Consider the following 18,853-nt stretch of genomic DNA (forward strand, 5'->3'; position numbering starts at 1 on the left):
AGTGTCCAAGATTTGTTGATGAATCAATGAATTAATGACTATACCTTTAGAGTTATTCCACTATCATTTCAGATAAAATATAGTAGTTGGACCATGGTGCTTGATTCTTCGAATATATACAATAAGTGTTTATTTAGTTTCAGCCCTGACCTTTTGTTCCTTGTAATTTTGGATGTTCAGGAGTTGAATTAGCCCTAAATTTACTGCAAACAACTTTTAATCCAGAAACTTAAATTTACAACCCAGGGAGCTCGGTAAGAGAGACCTCAGGTAATTTTATATTCTTCATAGGTTAAAACACTAGAGATTTACTACCTGTGACTTATAAATTGACAATGAAAAGGATAGAGGTTTTGTAGCTAAAACTACTGGTTTTTTAAAAGCATCTTCTGAAACATAGCCTCAGGTTAGTTATTTCTTCTTGGAGACTTATTCTCTCTATGTAGAATAAGGTAGATATGCTGCCCCCATGCAGGATTGTTGTTATGAAAATGTGGTATAATGTGCAAAGAGTGGCCAATACATAGGTATTCAATTGATGATTGATGGTGGTTGTATTTGGATTTACTGTATTTCTCCTTTTTCTTCTCCTTCTCCTTCTCCCTTTTCTTCTCCCTCTTCTCCTTCTCCTTCTCCTTCTTCTTCTTCTTCTCCTTCTCCTTCTCCCTTTTCTTCTCCCTCTTCTTCTTCTCCTTCTCCTTCTCCTTCTTCTTCTTTCCTCCTCCTCCGCCTCCTCCGCCTCCTCCTCCTTCTTCTTTTATAAAGTGATTCCCCAATCTAGCACTATACATAGCCATTACAACATTATTGACTGAATTTTCTATGTTGTACTCCACATCTCCATGACTGTTCTATAGCTATTAATTTGTACTTCATACCTTCACCTTTTTCACCCTGCCCTCAACCGCCCTTCCCTCTAGCAATCAACAGTTTGTTCTCTGTATCTGTAAGTTTGTTTTCATTTTGTGTTTTCTTTTTGTTTGTTGATTTCTCTTGTTCCTTAGATTTTAAATATTAGGAAAATAATATAGTATTTATTGTTCTATGTCCGACTTATTTCACTCAGCATAATACCCTCCAGGTTAATCCATGTCGTTGCACATGATAAGATTTCATTTTTTTTCTGTGACTGAATAATATTTTATTGTGTGTACACACACACACACACACACACACACACACACACACACCCCATATCTCCTTTATCCAGTCATCTATTGCTAGACACTTAGCTTGCTTCCATATCTTGGCTATTGTGAATAGCATTGCACTGAACATAGAGGAGAATAAGTTTTTACAAATTAGTGTTTTGGTTTTCTTTGGATAAATTCCCAGAAGTGCAATTGCTAGGTCAAATGGCAATCCTATTTTTAATTTTTTGAGAAACCTCTCAACTGTTTTCCATAGTGGCTGTACCATTTTGCAATCCCACCAACAGTGTACAAGGATTCCCTTATATCTACATGCTCATGAACACTTATTGTTTTTTGATTTATTGATGATAGCCATTCTGACAAGACAAGTGTGAAGTAATGGTTCATTGTGTTTTTAATTTGCATTTTGCTGATGATTAGTAATCTTGAGCATTTTTTATTATGTCTATTGGTCATCTGTATGTCTTCTTTGGAGAAATATCTGTTCAGATCTTATGCTCATTTTTTAATTGGATTGTTTGTTTTTTAATGTTGAATTGTATGAATTCTCTATAAATGTTGGGTATTAACCCCTTATCAGATGTATCATAGGCAAATATCTTCTATTCAGTAGGTTACCTTTTTGTTTTATTGATAGTTTTTGTTGCTGTGCAAAAACTCTTTAGTTTGATGTAGTTTCATGTGTTTATTTATTTTTCTACTTCCCTTGCCAAGGAGATACATCAGAAAAAAATATTACTAGGAGCAATGTCAGAGTTTACTGCTTGTGTTTTTTTAGGAGTTTTATGGTCTTACATTTAAGTCTTTAATCTATTTTGAGTTTATTCTTGAGTATGTTATAAGAAAGTGATTCAGTTTTATTTTTTTTTTGCATATGTCTCTCCAGTTTTCCAACATAATTTATTGAAAAAATTGTCCTTATCCCAATAATATATACTTGCCTCCTCTGTCATAGATTAAAACAAAAACACATAGGTGTGAATTTATTTCTGGGCTCTCTACTATGTTCCATTGATCTATGTGTCTGTTTTTATGACAGTACCATGATGTTTTGACTACTATAACATTGTAGCATAGTTTGATATCAGGTAGTATACCTCCAACTTTGTTCTTTTTCAAGACTGCTGTGGCTATTCATAATCTTTTATGGTTCAATATACTTTTTTGGGTTATTTGTTCTAGTTCTGTGAAAAAATGTCATTTAGTATTTTGATAGGGATTGCATTTAATCTATAGATTGTTTTGGGTAGTATGGACATTTTAATGATGTTGATCATTCTTACCCATGAACATGGTATATACTTCCACGTATTTGTATCTTCTTCAATTATTTTTTCAATAACTTATAATTTTCTAAGAACAGGTCTTTTATCTCTTTGGTTAAATTGATTCCTAGGCATCTTATTGTTTTTGATGTAATTATAAATGGAGTTTTTTCTTAATTTCTATTTCTTATATTTCATCATTGGTGTATAAAAATGTAATCATATTCTGAATATTAATTTTGTATCCTGCTACTTTTTGAATTCATTTATCAGTTCTAACAGTTTTTTTTTTTTGGTAAAATATTTATGGTTCTCTTAACATAGTATCATGTCATTAAAATTTTAATTCTTTTCCAATTTGAATGAATTATATTTCTCTTTCTTGTCTGATTGTTGTAGCTAGGACTTCCAATACCATGTTGAATAACAGTGTGAAAGTGAATATCCTTGTCTTGTTCCTGATCTTAAGGAAAATGCTATTAGCTTTTCCTCATAGAGTATGATAGTGTAGGTTTGTCATATATGGATTTTAATATATGGAGACATGTTTCCTCTACTCTTACTTTGCAGAGAGTTTTTGTCTTAAATGGATGCTGGGTTCTATTTCAAACACTTTTTCTGCATCTATTGATACGATCACATGATTTTTAGCCTTCATTTTGTAAATGCGGTGTATCACATAAATGATTTGAGAATATAGAAATAACTGTGCATCCTCAGAGTAAATCCCACCTGGTCATAACATATGAAATTGTTAATGTATTGCTGAATTTGGTTTGCTACATTTGTTGAGGATTTCTGCAAATATGTTCATCAGAGGTATTGCTGTGCAATTTTTTTTTTTTTTGTAATGTCTTTCTCTGGTTTTGGAATCAGGGTAATGATGACCTTGTAAAATGAGTTTGGGAGCTTTTCATTCTCTTGAAGTTTTTGAAATAGTTTGAGAGAATAGGTGTTAATTTAAATGTTTGGTAAAATTCACCTATAAATCCATCCGGTTTAGGACTTTTGTTTTTTGGAAGTTTTTTGATTACTGATTTCATTTCATTGGTGGTAATCAGTTGGTTCAGATTTTCTGTACCTTCTTGACATAGTCTTGGGAGACTTTATGTTTCTAGGAATGTGCCCATTTCTTCCAGATTGTCCAATTTGTTGGCATATAATTGTTTATGATATTCTCTTATAATCCTTTGTATTTCTGTGGAGTCCATTGTTACTTCTGTTTCACTTATGATTTTATTTATTAGGATTTTTTCTTTTTCTCTTGATGAGTCTGATTAAAAGTTAACCAATTTTGTTTATTCTTTCAAAGAACCAGCTCTTGTTTTCCTTGATCTTTTGTATTGTTTTTCTAGACTTTATTTCATTAATTTCCACTTTGATATTTATGATTTCCTTCTTTCTACTCAATTTAGGTTTTGTTCCCTGTTTGTTTTCTGGTTCCTTTAAGTGTAAGGGTAAATTGTTTATTTGAGATTTTTCTTTTTCTTGAGGTAGGCCTGTTACTATGAATTTTCCCCTTAGAACTTCTTTTGCTGTGTCCCTTAGATTTGGGGTCATTGTGTTTTCATTTTCATTTGTCTCTGGGTATCTTTTGATCGCTTCCTTGATCTCATTATTAATCCACTTATTGTTTAGAAACATGTTATTAAACCTCTATGTATTTGTTTTTCAGTGTTTTTTTTTTTTCTCTTGTAATTGATTTCTAGTTTCATACCATTGTGGTCAGAGAAGATGCTTGATGTGATCTTAGCCTTCTTAAATTTACTGAGAGTTGTTTTGTGGTCTAACATGTGGTCTATCCTGGAAAATATTCCATATCCACTTGAAAAGAATGTATATTATGCTGCTTTGGGGTGAAATGCTCTCAAGATATCAATTAAATCCATCTGGTATACTGTGTCATTTAAAGCTGCTATTTCTTAGCTGATTTTCTGTCTGGAAGATCTGTCCATTGTTGTCATTGAAGTGTAAAAGTCTCCTACTATGAGTGTATTGCTATCAATCTCTCCCTTTATGCTGGTCAATGGTTACTTTACATATATAGGTGTTCCCATGTTGAGTGCATATATGTTTACTAGGGTTATTTCCTCTTGTAGTATGATCCCTGTATCATTCATTATGTAATGCCCTTCATTGTCTTTTATTATTGCCTTTGTTTTCAAGTCAGTTTTGTATGATATAAGTATTGCTACCCCAGCTTTTTAAAAATTTCCATTTGCATGAAATATCTTTTTCATTACTTTCACAAATGTGTGTCATTTGATCTGAAATGGTCTCCTTTAGACAGTATATGTATGGGTTTTGTTTTCTTGTCCTTTCTGCTACCTTATGTCTTTTGATTGGAGCATTTAATCTATTGATATTTAAAGCAATTATTGATAGTTACATATTTATTGCCATTTTATTATTCATATTTATGCTTTTGTTAGTGTTATTGTTGTTTTTTTCCTACCTTCTTTTTAAAGAAGTTTCTTTAACATTTCTTTAATAATGGTTTATTGGCGATAAATTTCTTTAGCTTTTTTTCTGTCCAGAGAATTCTTTATCTCATCTTCAGTTTTAATGGATAACCTTGCCATGTACAGTAGTCTTAGTTGTGGGTTCTTGCTTTTCATCACTTTGGACACTTCCTGCAAGTCCCGTCTGTCTCGCAAAGTTTCTGTTGAGATATGAACTGACATTCATATGGCAGTGCCCTTGTTAGAAACTGTACCCTTGTTAGCTGCCTTTCTCTTGCTGCGTTTAAGATTCTTTTTGTCTTAACCTTTTTAATTATAATGTGTCTTGGTGTGGGCTTCTTTGGCTTCCTGCTGTTTGGGGCTCTTTGTGCTTCCTGGAATTTTATGTCTATTTCCTTCACTAGGTTAGAAAAATTTTCTGTCATTATTTCTAAAAATAGTTTCTCAATACTTTCCACTCTCTCTTCTCTTTCTGGTACTCCTATTATGTGAACGTTTGTTCACTTAACATTATCCTAGAGGTTTCTTAAACTTTTCTCATTTTTTGACTTATTTTTCTTTTTGTTGTTCCAATGAGGTGATTTTTGCTACTTTGTATTCCAAATCACATGTTTAAGCCTCTGCTTACTCTAATCTACTGTTGATTCTGTCTAGTATATTCTCCATTTAGGTCATTGTCTTCTTCATAGCTAAATGATTCTTTTTAACGGTTTCTATGTCTTTTTTAATACTTACTATCTTCCTATTAAAGTCATTGCTGAGATCAATCATTCTCCTAAGTTTATTGAGTATTCTTATAACCAGTGTTTTGAACTCTGTAACTGGTAGGTTGCCTGCCTCCAACTTTTTTTTTTTTAGTTTTATTTTCTGGAGTTTTTTCCTGTTGTTTCATACGTGGTATGTTTGTTTTCTCAATTTAGTTGCCTCTCTGTGTTTGTTTCTATGTATTAGGTAGATTTGTTACATCTCTCAGTCTTGGCTAGATAGCCTTATGCAGTAGGTGCCCTATGTGACTCAGTGGTACAATTTCCTTGATCACCTGTGCTGGGGGCTCTGAGCATATTCTTCGTGTGAGTGGTGTGTGTTTCCCTGTTGTAGCTAAGCCTTAATTGCTGTTAGCATGTCATCAGACAGGATTAACTCTTGGGAATTATCTAAGCCCACAGGGAATGAACTTTTGTGTCTTGGCTTACGCCATGGAGTGAGATTCACCCAGCAGCCTTGTGTAACTGTCGAGACCACTCTTTGGGTCTTCCATTTGTGAGGCTAGTCAAATGATGCTTTTTCATGGTCTGACCCCAGCCTCCAGCTGTATTGGTTCTGTGGCCCCTCAGCAGGGGCTCTTATGCATGCCAAAGTTAGCCATTGTCTTTGATCACTTGGGAAAACCTGGTAGGAGCTACAAAGCAGTCTGCAGGGGGTTGCTGCTTGTGCTGAACCTGGAGGTAAGTGGGAGAAGCCACGCTCGAATCATGGCTGTGGCAGCTTATCTAAAGTTCCAGGGCACTCCATGTCCTGAGGCTGCCTGCTGACTACCCATAAGGTTTTAGAGCTGAAAGATCTTTTGAGTGGTATGTGTTGGATGGGGTAGGGACCCAGGGAATCACTGAGGCCAGTTTCAAGGCTGAAAACCCCTGATATTTATTCAAGAGATACTTTAGCTTGTGCCCGCACTGGCTGCCTGCCACTAACATTTCTCCGGAGATGCTAGGGTAACAGAAGCTGAGGAGTGATTTTTGTCAAGTGTGCCCCCTGCCAAGAGTGCAAGGTGGGATGGGTTAAGGGGCAATGAGTCTGTGAATAGATAATTTGAGAATTGAGTGGGACGGGGTCTCAGAAAGTCACTTGAGTAAAGCGAGCAGATTCAACCAGGATAATGCAGATTCAGATTCAGTGCCATACTGAGCCTGTAACCTTTTACAAAAGTCTCAGATCACACCAAGGCCAACTGCTGCCTGTCTTGGGTCGCAGACCCCCACAATTTGTCCAAGAGATAGTAAAGCTCAGACAGGTACTGGTTGCCATCCACCAAAAGTCTCTCCAGGGATGCACAGGACTTGTGTGCACCTGTCAAACTGAGGTCTGTCTATTGCTGATGAATTCCTCACCCTCCAAGAGCACAGGGTAGGGCTGCTTGCCAGACAACAAGTTTGTCACAGGAAATGTGTGGGTTATGTGAGATGGGGTCTCAGGGAGACATGGAGTGGAGTAGGCCGAACTCACCAGGCCAATGCAGATTCAGAATTGGTCATGTTGGGGGAGGGTTCAACACAGGCAAGATATTGCCCATTTGCAGACTGCCCCAGAGTATTGCACAACAAAGGAACAATGGCAGCTATCACTCCAGTTCTTGACCTAGTCTTTCCCTGTGCGTCTCTTGTGACCTCTGAGCTGCTGACCCTCTGCTGAAGCCCAGGGTGAGTGTCTGTGAGCGAGTAAGTCTGTGTAGGTCCTTTAAGGGAAATGTCTGGGTTTTCAGGTTCCTTCCATCTTACCCACATGGTTCCAATCCACATTAATTTTTACAGTCAGACTGAGTGGGGACTCCTCTTCCTGGCACTGAAACTCTGAGCTAGGGAGCTCCTGTGTTAGGCCAGGGCCCTTTGCTCCTTCAGGGGGAATTCTGCAGCTGCTCTATTCCTCCTGTTGCTCAAACATGGTTGTGCGACCAGTGCTCTTCACGTGTCCACCCCTCCTACCAATCTCAATGTGGCTTTTTCTTTATATCTTCAGTTGTATGTAATATGTTTTGCTAGGCTTCAGGAGGTTCTCCAAATTGATTATTTTATAATTTGTTTCTAATTTTAATGTTGTCATGGAAAGAGATGAACCTCACATTTGACTAGCTTCCCACCTTGACCCCCCCCCCCTGCCTTATTTCTAACTGGTAAAATTTCAAGATATAAATGCATAAAAATGATTTGTAAAAATATATTTTTATTTGTTTACATATTTGATTCTACATTTTATTTTATGTATTATTTTATAGGTGAACAATCCAGTATTTTGTGAATTCTGCTTCATAATAATATGAAGAGTCAACATCTAATGATCAAAATGAGACTTTGCTATGAAAGCTTGGCTGCTGCAAGGCAGTTATCCCTGTGGTAATTTTTTTGACACCTACTCCTTAAAACCCAGAAGATCAGAAGTATCATGGGGCCCCATTTCCACTGGCTGTATTTGTATTAACTCACTGAAAATCAAGGTCAAGCAAATTTTACCCTTCTGCTAAACAGGAAGTTTCTGTCCTTCATGAACTCACCTTAGAACACTTGCACTACTATTTTATCCTCAAACTCCTCACCTGGTACTCTCTCCATAGTGGTTGCACCAAATCAGTAAGTCCCAGGGATTGTGACTAGAAAGAGTCCCTTGGGGCTCAACCCACCTCACCAGGTCAGTGAAAAACCAATACCTTGTAGTATTTCACAGGTGTCCTACTAGACCAGTGATACACTCTGTGCCACTCCAGGAAGGAGCCTTCTGGAGCCTCCTACTTATTTTATACCTCTCTTGTCTCTGCATGTGCCAGACTAGAATCAAGTTCAACAGGATCTTCTTTCCTTACTGATTCCACCAAGTCCATTCCCTTGACTGTGGTTTCACTGAGCAAAAGGCAGAGACATGTAAATTTTGATCTTTTATTCATGTTTGGCACTAATTAGATGATAAGGCATTTGGCTACCTTAAAACAGTCATAGTTCCTCCCTCTGACATTTACCTGAGCTTCATTGAATTTCTTCACTTTGACATTCAGAACACTGGCAGAAATCACATCACTTCAATACCTTCTTTGGGCCTTTGAGTTATTTGTTTAAATTAGGACATATGTAAAATTGACCCACATATTCCATGATATATATGATAAAAATGTGATGACTCTATGTAGTTTTATTTTTTAATGCCAGAAATATTTAAATTTATTAATTTCAGATTGTTGATCAACTAGATTCATAGTTTATCAGAGAAACAATTTCTAATAATTTACTACCATCCTATGCATTTAATATTAAGCTCTGTCAGCTTCAGTTTTATGACTGAGAAAATTTATAAAAATATGAATAAGTTACTTATACTAGAGGTAGTCTCCAAGATACAACACAGATGATAGATAGATTATGAGATAGATAGATGATGATGGACAGATCAATATTAAAATAAAATATATGTATTTGTATAGAATACATTTTTATCAATCACTTAATATATGACTAGTACAGAACTAACAGGACTCTAAATAAGGATAATGACTATATTATAAACCAATGTAAACCAGATAATGATACAACATTGGTACTTTTGACTTTATGATGTAAATTAATGTGAATTTCATAGTCTGTATTTCAAGTAAAGAGTTTCATAAGAAGAGCATTTCTCTTCTATTTAATGACTTGATATTTCTAAGCTAAAAATCATCAAACATTTCAAAGAAAGTAAAAATTTTAATTTAAAGTTTCTAGGCAGAGTAATACATAAATGCTAATAAATAGTATGTACATTTTTTAATGATTGACTTCACCATACTTCAACTAACCAAGCATTTCATTACCTCTTCTTCTGAAAAAAATATTCAGAAGAAAATTTATGTAAGCATGAAGTCAGTCCACATCCCATTTGTGTCATAAATGTTCCCTAAATATGAATTGTATTGTTACTGTAAAGTGTAACTTATATTTTCTTTTAACATTTGTTTTCCTTTCACAAGGTTGACACTTTTGAAGATGACTGCTTAGGTATTTTGATAAATGTCCCTCAATTTAGATTTGTATGCTTTTCCTCATGATTAAACAGAGATTAACAATTTGGGTAAACAGGCGATGTGGCCATCTCAATGTATCATTGCACAATATCAACACGACCTATTGCTGATGATGTTAACCTTGATCACTCAATGAGGCCATTCCTGCCAGCTATCTCCACTCTTCTATTTGATAAAAGAAAATGAACAAGTGCAATTCATGTTCATATTAAGGGGGATTAAGTTTCACCATCAGGGAGGGTTATTAAAGAGTTGAGACATATGTTAAAATTACAATAATAATAAATATCTTGCAAAGATACTTTGTGGTATTTTTTTCTCCTTAAATTTTTACCCGTTGATTTATTTAAGCCTCCATCTGTGGATTTTGCTTGTAGCAATTATTATTACGGTGCTCTAATTGTGATTTTCTATTTTTCTCATTCGTTCTACATTTATTACTTGGCATTCTACTTTAATTATATTTTATTTAATTTTATCCCTATTATTTATTTAACATTTATCCAATCATTTATTTATATCATTGTGGATTTGTGGATATTTTATTTTTAAGGTATAATACTATTATTATTTCTTTCATTGTTCAAACTGTTTGAGATTTGGCTATTAGGAACTCCTTTTTAGGTTGGCATCTCTGCTCTCATGCTTTTTATTCATTTATTGAATACTTCCTTAATTTCTGACACTATAAGATGCTCCGGGCTAATTTTGTTTTACTCTGCCTCACTTTTTGAAGCAACCACTATTTAAAGGAACCCCAGTTCTTTTTATAGGAGAATGGTATTTATAAATTAACATCTGGGTGCTAAGTGTGCTTGTTACTACTGGGGTGTCATTGATGGTCATTCTATCATTCCCCTCTCCTTAAATATAACTTCTTTTTCTGACAGTAAGATAATCTGGCTCTCTTTCATCTACAACATATTAACCTATGTGTTGAAACTTCATATATATGTAAAATAGTTTCAGAATTGCTGGGCCATACTCCTGTAAACAACAGATTTACCAACTAGAGTACACTGTTTGTATACAGTTCTTTGTGTCTCAGCCTTGGAATATCTAGATAAAATATTATTTTCTAATGTTATTTAGATCTTCTCCTTTCTTTCCCATCATTCCCATTACATTTTAATTTTCATAGTCCTAGGGAGATTGACCACTAACAAATTACTGTGTGGAACAAAAGATGTAATGCTTACGCTAGATTCCATAAAATGAGGTGAAGTGTTCTTGCATGTGTTAATAACCCAAATTGTAACATGTCAATGTTATTGTGTATTCTGGTGTATGAAAACTAATTAACATTTGTCATAAAATTAGTATTTGGTAAAATAATAACAAAATTATTCACTCAAAGAATATTATTGAAACTTCAATATATATTTTATAATGTGCTAGTAAAATTTAAAGGCATGGTCCTTCTTTAAAAGAAACACATACACACACACATATATCAGTACTTTTTCAGGACATGTACAAAAGGCAGTGGCTGTGAGGTCTCATACAGCAGTCATAGAGTACTTAATCCATAACACTTCCCAGTCTATTAATCAATAAATTTATAAACACAACCTAAAGAGACCTTTAAGCATGTAAGAAAGAAAGACTCTCAGTGTCAACTTTTGTGTATTGGGTTTCTGTTTTCAGGGAGGAATCTATTTTGAAATTATTTTCTTCTGACAAAGATCAGAAACATTAAAAGTATCTTCTCAACATTAAAACAAAGTTGAGAAGAAAAGAGTGTCCACAATGTTTGCACATAAAATTAGTAAAGTCAAGAGAAAAAGAACCTGGAAAAAATAGAAAGTCAATATTTTGTAGAAAATATATTGAAGTACTAGCACTGTGCCCTTCTATTCAATATCTAGGGCTATAAGAATGCAATTGCTCAACCCAGGTATCTCCACCTGAATTTCAAGACTCAACTTAAACACCACTTCCTCTTGGAAGAATTTCTGGACCCTGCTCACCCCCAGTAATGGCAGGTTCATGAAGATGTTTCATTTCTATTACTTGCAATTAAAGGCTCATACTTCTCTGAGTAAATAGCTTTCCCGAGCTTTAAAAATCTCCACTGTATTCACTGATTTTCTCTTTTTCTCCTATTATACCATAATATGTTCCCCTCAATAGCAGGGCCTGCTTTACTAATCCTTGTATTTCCACTACCTACTCTATATTAATCGGTTTTATTTTGTCAACCAAATGAATTATGATTGTGCATTTGAGCTATTTATAAGAGCAGATGGAGATTAAGTATTCTTACCATTTGTGTTAGAAATCTCTAGACAAAGGAGAGACAGTTTTAAAACAGAATTACATGGAGCAATAAATGATAATAAATTGTCAAAAGCTGAATCTACACTTTTCCAGAAATATTGCATTTTGTCACATTTATCAAAGGCTTTCCCATAAGTTTTTAAATAAAAGTAACTGAATGCTAAAAACTAGTACATATTTTATGTTTTTATACTTTTTGTATATATAAATATGCTTGCTATATAATAAACTCACAGTCTTTTTTCCCCACAATATAAACACAGTAACTCATGTTTTAAAAAAATCTAAACAAAAGAATCTCCCTTAGACTGGATAAGGTGAACCCAGCAGAAAATTGTCATCATTTATAAAGTCTATTATGGGCCAAGCACATAAGTAGTTCCTCTTACAAAATCAAATTTGAGGAAGTCCTTTGCATTTAAGGGATGTGTACATTATAGGAGCATAGAGAGATTAATTTTTTTCCTAATTTTACACAGTCTTTTGTAAAATTAAAAAAAAATTCTTGAGATTATGATAAATGTATTTCTAAATAAAATAGAGAAGTATATATATAATGCTTTATTCTTTCAAAATGTTTTTAAGTCTATGAATTTTTCTAACATCCCAGGAGGAAGTATATTTACTTTAGAGGTGAGTAAACAGGTTTGGAAGCAATATGTCAAGGTAATTTCACACATAAAGTCACTTAAAGATAATCAAAATATTTCCATTAGGACATGTCTTAACAACTAAGAACCACATTAACGAACTATAAATGAGAAAGTCATTATATATGATTCTTAATTTTAAAAAAATTCTTTAATATTCTCAAACTATTTATACTTTATTTTTACATGGCATAGATCATTGTAAGTATATCATAAGTAGATCATAGAATTTCAGATCTGGGAGATAATATATCCCTTTAGAATACCCTTTGTGTAAAGGATTCACATTTCTAATGTTCTATACTATTTTTATTATATAAGGCAATGACTACTAATTATTAGTACTTCCTATTTTATAAGCAATACTTGTCTGGGTTGTATATAAAAATATGATGAACTATGGCAATACAGACGTGCTATAGACAAACTATTTCCATCAATGCCAAATTACACATCCATTTATACAATAAACATTCTTTTTAACTGCTGCCACCATGTTGTATATACACTTTGTCTCCTTTTAGTAAAAACTGTGGAATTCTTGAATTAGTAACCTCTCTTTCTTTAAAATTTCTTTTGCATTTACAGTAAGGATGCCTATGTATAGAACATCTCCGACAGACACAAGAGAGGAACTTGCTGGAGAGGAACTTTTATCTCAATAGTATTTGGCCTTGAGGTTTTGTTCTTCCCTAGAGTATGTTTTGCACTATTTTGGAAGATTATTCTTTTCTCTAGATGTAACTAAATATGTCCAAAATTATAAAATCTATGACTTAAAATTTCCTGGCAAGAGTATTCACTTTATATTTTGCAATGAACATCATGATAACAAGTCAGAGGAGACAACCTAATAACTGAAATACTCTAAGAATAAAATATTTCAGTTAGCTTCTATATAGAGAGCTCTTCTTGATATCCTTAGTTGTAAGAAATTCCATTGTTTAAACACAGTCTTGTAAAATTAAAAAAAAAATTCTTGAGATTAAGGTAAATGTATTTATAAATAAAATAGAGAAGAATCAGAGATGTCACTGCAACAAAAGTAGAATAATAAGATAAAGCCAGAGAAAGATTAAATTCACAGTATAATGTTGGGAAAATGGAAGGGAAGTTTGATAAAAAGAATGTCTTTATTGAGTCTGATGAGTTCAGTTATAAACTTAATGAGCATTTATCTGAAATATGGAAAGCTTCTGGAGAAGGTACCAGAGGACTCAACCATACAATGTTGCTAGTATATAAGAATATGAAACAATTAAGGTCTACAGCCATGCCACTCTGAACATGCCCAATCATGTCTGATCTTGGAAGATAAGAAGGTTCGGGCGTGGTTAGTACTTGGATGGGAGACCACTGAAGAAGACTAGGTGCTGTAGATGTTTAAAAGAAAAAAGAAAAAATATATATATACCATTTAAGAATATCACTTGACAACACCCAAGTCCTTTGGCTATGAAAGACAATTTACAGTTTCCAGGGATTCAGGCTGGACATCTTTGAGGGCTACTATCAGCCTACTTCATCCGCTTGTGTTGGCATCACCAAGGACCAAGGGTCTGCATTGAAATTACAAGCAATTATAAAATAATCAACGTGGAGAATCACCTGAAGTCCAGCTGATCATAACACCTATAAAGGAGCCACATCAAGGCCTATCCAGCAGAAGACCTGAACAGATACTTCTCCAAAGAGGAAATACAGATGGCTAATAGACATATGGAAAGATGCTAAAGGTCACTAACCATCAGAGAAATGCAAATTAAAACCACTATGAGATATCACCTCACACCTGTCAGAATGGCTATTATCAATAAATAAATCAAATTTAAAAAAAATCAAGTGTTGGCAAGGATGCAGAGAAAAGGGGAACCCTCATACATTGTTGGTGGGATTTCAAATTGATACAGTGGCTATGGAAAGCAGTATGCAGGTTTCTCAAAAAAATTAAACATGGATATACCTTTTGACCCATCAGTTGCACTTCTGGATATTTATCCAAAGAAAACCAAAACAATAATTCATAAAGATCTATGCACTCCAATATTCATGGCAGCACAATTTGCAATAGCCAAGATATGGAAGTAACCTAAATGCCCATCAATAGACAATTGAATAAAGAAATTATGGTTCATATATACAATGGAATATTACTCAGCCATTAAAAAAATGAAATCCTACCATTTGCAATGACATGGATGGACCTAGAGGTTATTACGCTGAGTGAAATACGTCAGACAAAAAATTATAAATACCATATGATTTCACTTATATGTGGAATTTAAGGAATAAAAAGAACAAACTAATCCAAAATATACTCACAAATATAGTGGACAATTTGGTGATGGACTGAGGGGAACGGGGGTTGGGAGGCTAGGAGAATGGGGTGAAGGGTCAAAGAAGTATAAATTAGTAGTTGATAGTTGGGCACAGGGATGGAGAGCTCGGCAGAGGGAATACCTTAATGTGATGGCTAGGTGGAGGACCAGAAGACGGAGGGAGCAACTGGGGGGATCATTTTATGAACTATATAGATGTCTCATCAATGTACTGTATATTTGAAACCAATTTAAATTATAACATTTTTAATTACAAAAATATTTTTTAAAAATTAAAAAAAAAGAATAGCAATTAAAAATATCTCGAGTGGCAAGGAAACATTGCAGAGTGAGAGACGTCCTCAGATCTCACCCTCTGAAACAATAAGCTGAACATCTAAAACTCAACAAAAAACGCCCAAAATTCACACCATCATGTCTGAACGTGGGAGAAGCACATAAAAGCTACTTCAGATCAGAAACCCGACTGTCGGGAGGTAGACTGGGGGAAATAAAGAAGATGTCTCTTGCAGCTGCCAGAGCTCCTTGCAAGAGGAGAGGGAGAGGAATAGATGTGACTTCCCTGATCAGCTTGCCTGGAAGTGACAGATATTCTAGCAGGCAGCAGTAGGGCCCAGTCATCGGGGCAGAAAGCAGAGAAGTAGGATGGGACAACAGAGAAACAACAGTTGGTTTTTATGGCCCTGGTTGCAAAATCGAGGCTGAGATCTGGAAGATCTCTCCCCCCATACTCCCTGAGACCGATCACCACGAAGCTTCAGGAGAATCTGAGCAAATGCTACCAAACCTGTTGCTAACACTGACAAAGACCGAAACTAAGAGTAGCACTTGTGATTAAGTATCTACAAGAAAATAAAAAAGACATTTAGTTGTTTATAAAGCAGGGATCCAAGAGGCTTAGAGGCTGCTTACTAGAAATCCGCCCCCAAAAGTGCCTTATTTGCAGCAGGTTAAGGAGAGACCTTTATATAATAAATCTTCTTTCTGGAAAAACAACAGAATACAATTCCATTAATGCCCAGGTACAGAAACAGTCCATTAAACACTATGAGCAACAGAGGTGACAAGGCATCTCAAAAATTAAGAGAAAAATCTCCAGAATATAAGCTTACAGACATAGAAATATGAGACTTAAATGACAAAGAATTCAGGATGGTACTTCTGAAAAAAAATTCAACGAGCTCTAAAGCAACTCAAATCAACAATTTCAGGAATTCAAAAAACAACTAGATGAGCAGAGCAAGGAGATCGAAATCCTCAAAAAGAAACAAACAGAAGTGCTGGAGATGAAGAACACACTGAAAAAGCTGAAAAATAAAATAGTAAGCTTGGGAAATAGAGTCAACCAAATGGAGGAAAGAGTCAGTGACATCGAAGACAGAAATCTAGAAATAAATCAGAAGGAAGAAGAGAGAAACTGAAGAATGAAAAATAATGAAAGAGAAATTCAAGAACTAGCTGATACCATCAGGAGAGGAAACATAAGAATAAAGGGCATTACTGAAGGCTAAGAAAAGGAGTAGGACTAGAAAGCATTTTCAGACAAATAGTTGACGAGAATTTCCCAAATCTAAGGAATGAGCTGGAGCTTGGAATTCAAGAAGGCAATAGGACACCCAATTATCTCAATCCGAAAAAACAAAAACCTTCGCCAAGACACACTGTATTATATTTATCAAAAATCAATGACAAAGACAGAAATTCTCAGGGCAGCCAGGGAAAAGATGATGGTAACATATAAAGGAAAACCAATTAGATTATTGGACTTTTCAACACAAACCTTACAAGCCAGAAAGGAATAGAATTAAATACTTAAATTATTAAGTGAAAGCAACTACCAGCCTAGAATAATGTATCCAGCTAGGCTCTCCTTTAGATATGAAGGAGAAAATAAGACCTTTCCAGACATACAAAAATTGAGGGAATTCTCCATTATGAGGCCTGCATTACAGGAAATACTAAAAGGAGTCAGCTCACCTGAAACAAAATGACAAAAAATAAATAAAAATAAAAATAAGTAGGAGTAAAGTGACTATCAGGAAAATAGAAGCAGAAAATTACAATCTTTACTAAGAACAGGGCATTATAAGCTTAAATAATAAGATAATTGCTATATCCAGATAGTAATGAATGTTCAGCATACATAGGGGCAAACTGAGATAACAATGACTGAAAAGGGGAGGATTCAAAGATTCAAATTCACAAAGGGGAAATGAAATAAGGCACACAGAGAAAAAAATGGAAGACTTTTCCATTCATATCCTTTTCATATTCATTATAGCAACCACACACAGAAGATTCAGAACTGAAGTATATGAAACAAGAAGAACTAAAGGCAAAACCCATAAAAGCCAACCAACCAATCAACCAACCAACCAAACAAACAAACAAAAAAAACCCAGAAACACAAGGACAAGGAAGCAATAGAGACATTGAGCTACCAGGAAGCAAAAGATAAAATGGCTATAAAAAGACCTCATATTTCAATAATCACCCTAAATGCAAAAGCACTGAACTCACCCATAAAAAGATACTGAGTTGCGGAATGGATTGAAAAATAAAACCCAACCATATGCTGCCTTCAGGAGACACATGTCACCTCCAAAGACAAATACAGACTCAAAGTGAAAGGGTGGAAAATGATATTTCAAGAAATGGCATTGAGAGAAAAGAGGGAGTAGCAGTACTAATATCAGACAAAATAGACTTCAAAATAAAAAAAAGATAAAGAAAGATATGGAGGGACACTTCATAATAATAAAGGGAATTATGCACCAAGAAAACAAAACACTTATTAATATCTATGCTCCCAATTAGGAAGTCTTGAAATATATAAAGAAATTACTAACAGAACAATAGGGAGAAACAGACCAAAACACTATCATAGTAGGGGATCTAAATACCCCAATGACAGATATGGACAGATCATCCAAGCAGAAAATCAATAAGGAGATAACATCCTTAAATGACACATTAAATCAACTGGACATATACAGAGTATTCCATCACAAAATAGCTGCTTATATATTTTTCTCTAGTGCATATGGAACATTCTCAAGAATTGGCAAACATACCGGGACACAGAAACAGCCTCAACAAATATAAGAGGGTGGAAATCATACCAATCATATTCTCTCATCATAATGCTTTGAAACTAGAAATTAACCACAAAAAGAAATCAGAAAAAAACCACAAATATATGGAGATCAAACAACATGCTACTGAAGAATAACTGGATCAGAGAAGAAATAAAAAGAGAGATCAAGAGATACATAGAAATAAATGATAATGATAGTACAACATATCAAAACTTTTGGGTCATGGCAAAAGGTGCCATAAGAGGAAAGTTCATATCATTACAGGCCTATCTCCAAAAACAAGAATGAGACCAAATAAACAACCTAATGCTTCATCTTAAAAAACTAGAAAAGGAAGAACAAATGAGACCTAGTGTCAGCAGAAGGAAAGGAATTGTCAAAATTAGAGCAGAAATAAATAAAATTTAAAACAAAAACAAGAGAAAAAATAAGTACAGGAAGCCGGTTCTTTGAGAAGGTTAATAAAATCAACAAATCCCTGACTAGACTCACTAAAGAAAAAAGAGAAAGGACACAAATAAACAAAATCAGAGATGAAAAGGGGAAAATTATGACTGACATTGCAGAAATACAAAAGATCATGCAAAAATAATATGAAAAAGTATATAATACCAAATTTAGTAACTTAGAAGAAATGGACAAGTACTTTGAAAAATACAATCCTCCTAGACTGAATCAACAAGTTCTGAAAAATCTAAATAATCTAATCAGCAGTATGGAAATTGAAACAAAAACCTAACAAAAATAAAAGTCCAGGACCATATGGATTCACTAGTGAATTCTACCAAACATTCAAAGAAGATTTAGTACCTATTCTCTTCTAAAGGAAAGCATCTTCAATAA

General features: G+C 34.4%; 1 protein-coding gene and 1 pseudogene across 2 annotated transcripts in view; one reads left to right on the forward strand and one right to left on the reverse strand.

Moving 5' to 3' along the window:
* The window catches only part of TRPC4 (transient receptor potential cation channel subfamily C member 4), a 206,084-nt gene that overhangs the window by 146,313 nt on the left and 40,918 nt on the right, over positions 1-18,853 (reverse strand). The gene's annotated exons all lie outside the window — the stretch shown is intronic.
* LOC118609897 lies at positions 13,837-13,955 on the forward strand (annotated as a pseudogene).

Source organism: Rousettus aegyptiacus, unplaced genomic scaffold (assembly GCF_014176215.1).
Source record: "Rousettus aegyptiacus isolate mRouAeg1 unplaced genomic scaffold, mRouAeg1.p scaffold_m13_p_11, whole genome shotgun sequence".
NCBI classification, from domain to species: Eukaryota; Metazoa; Chordata; class Mammalia; order Chiroptera; family Pteropodidae; genus Rousettus; species Rousettus aegyptiacus.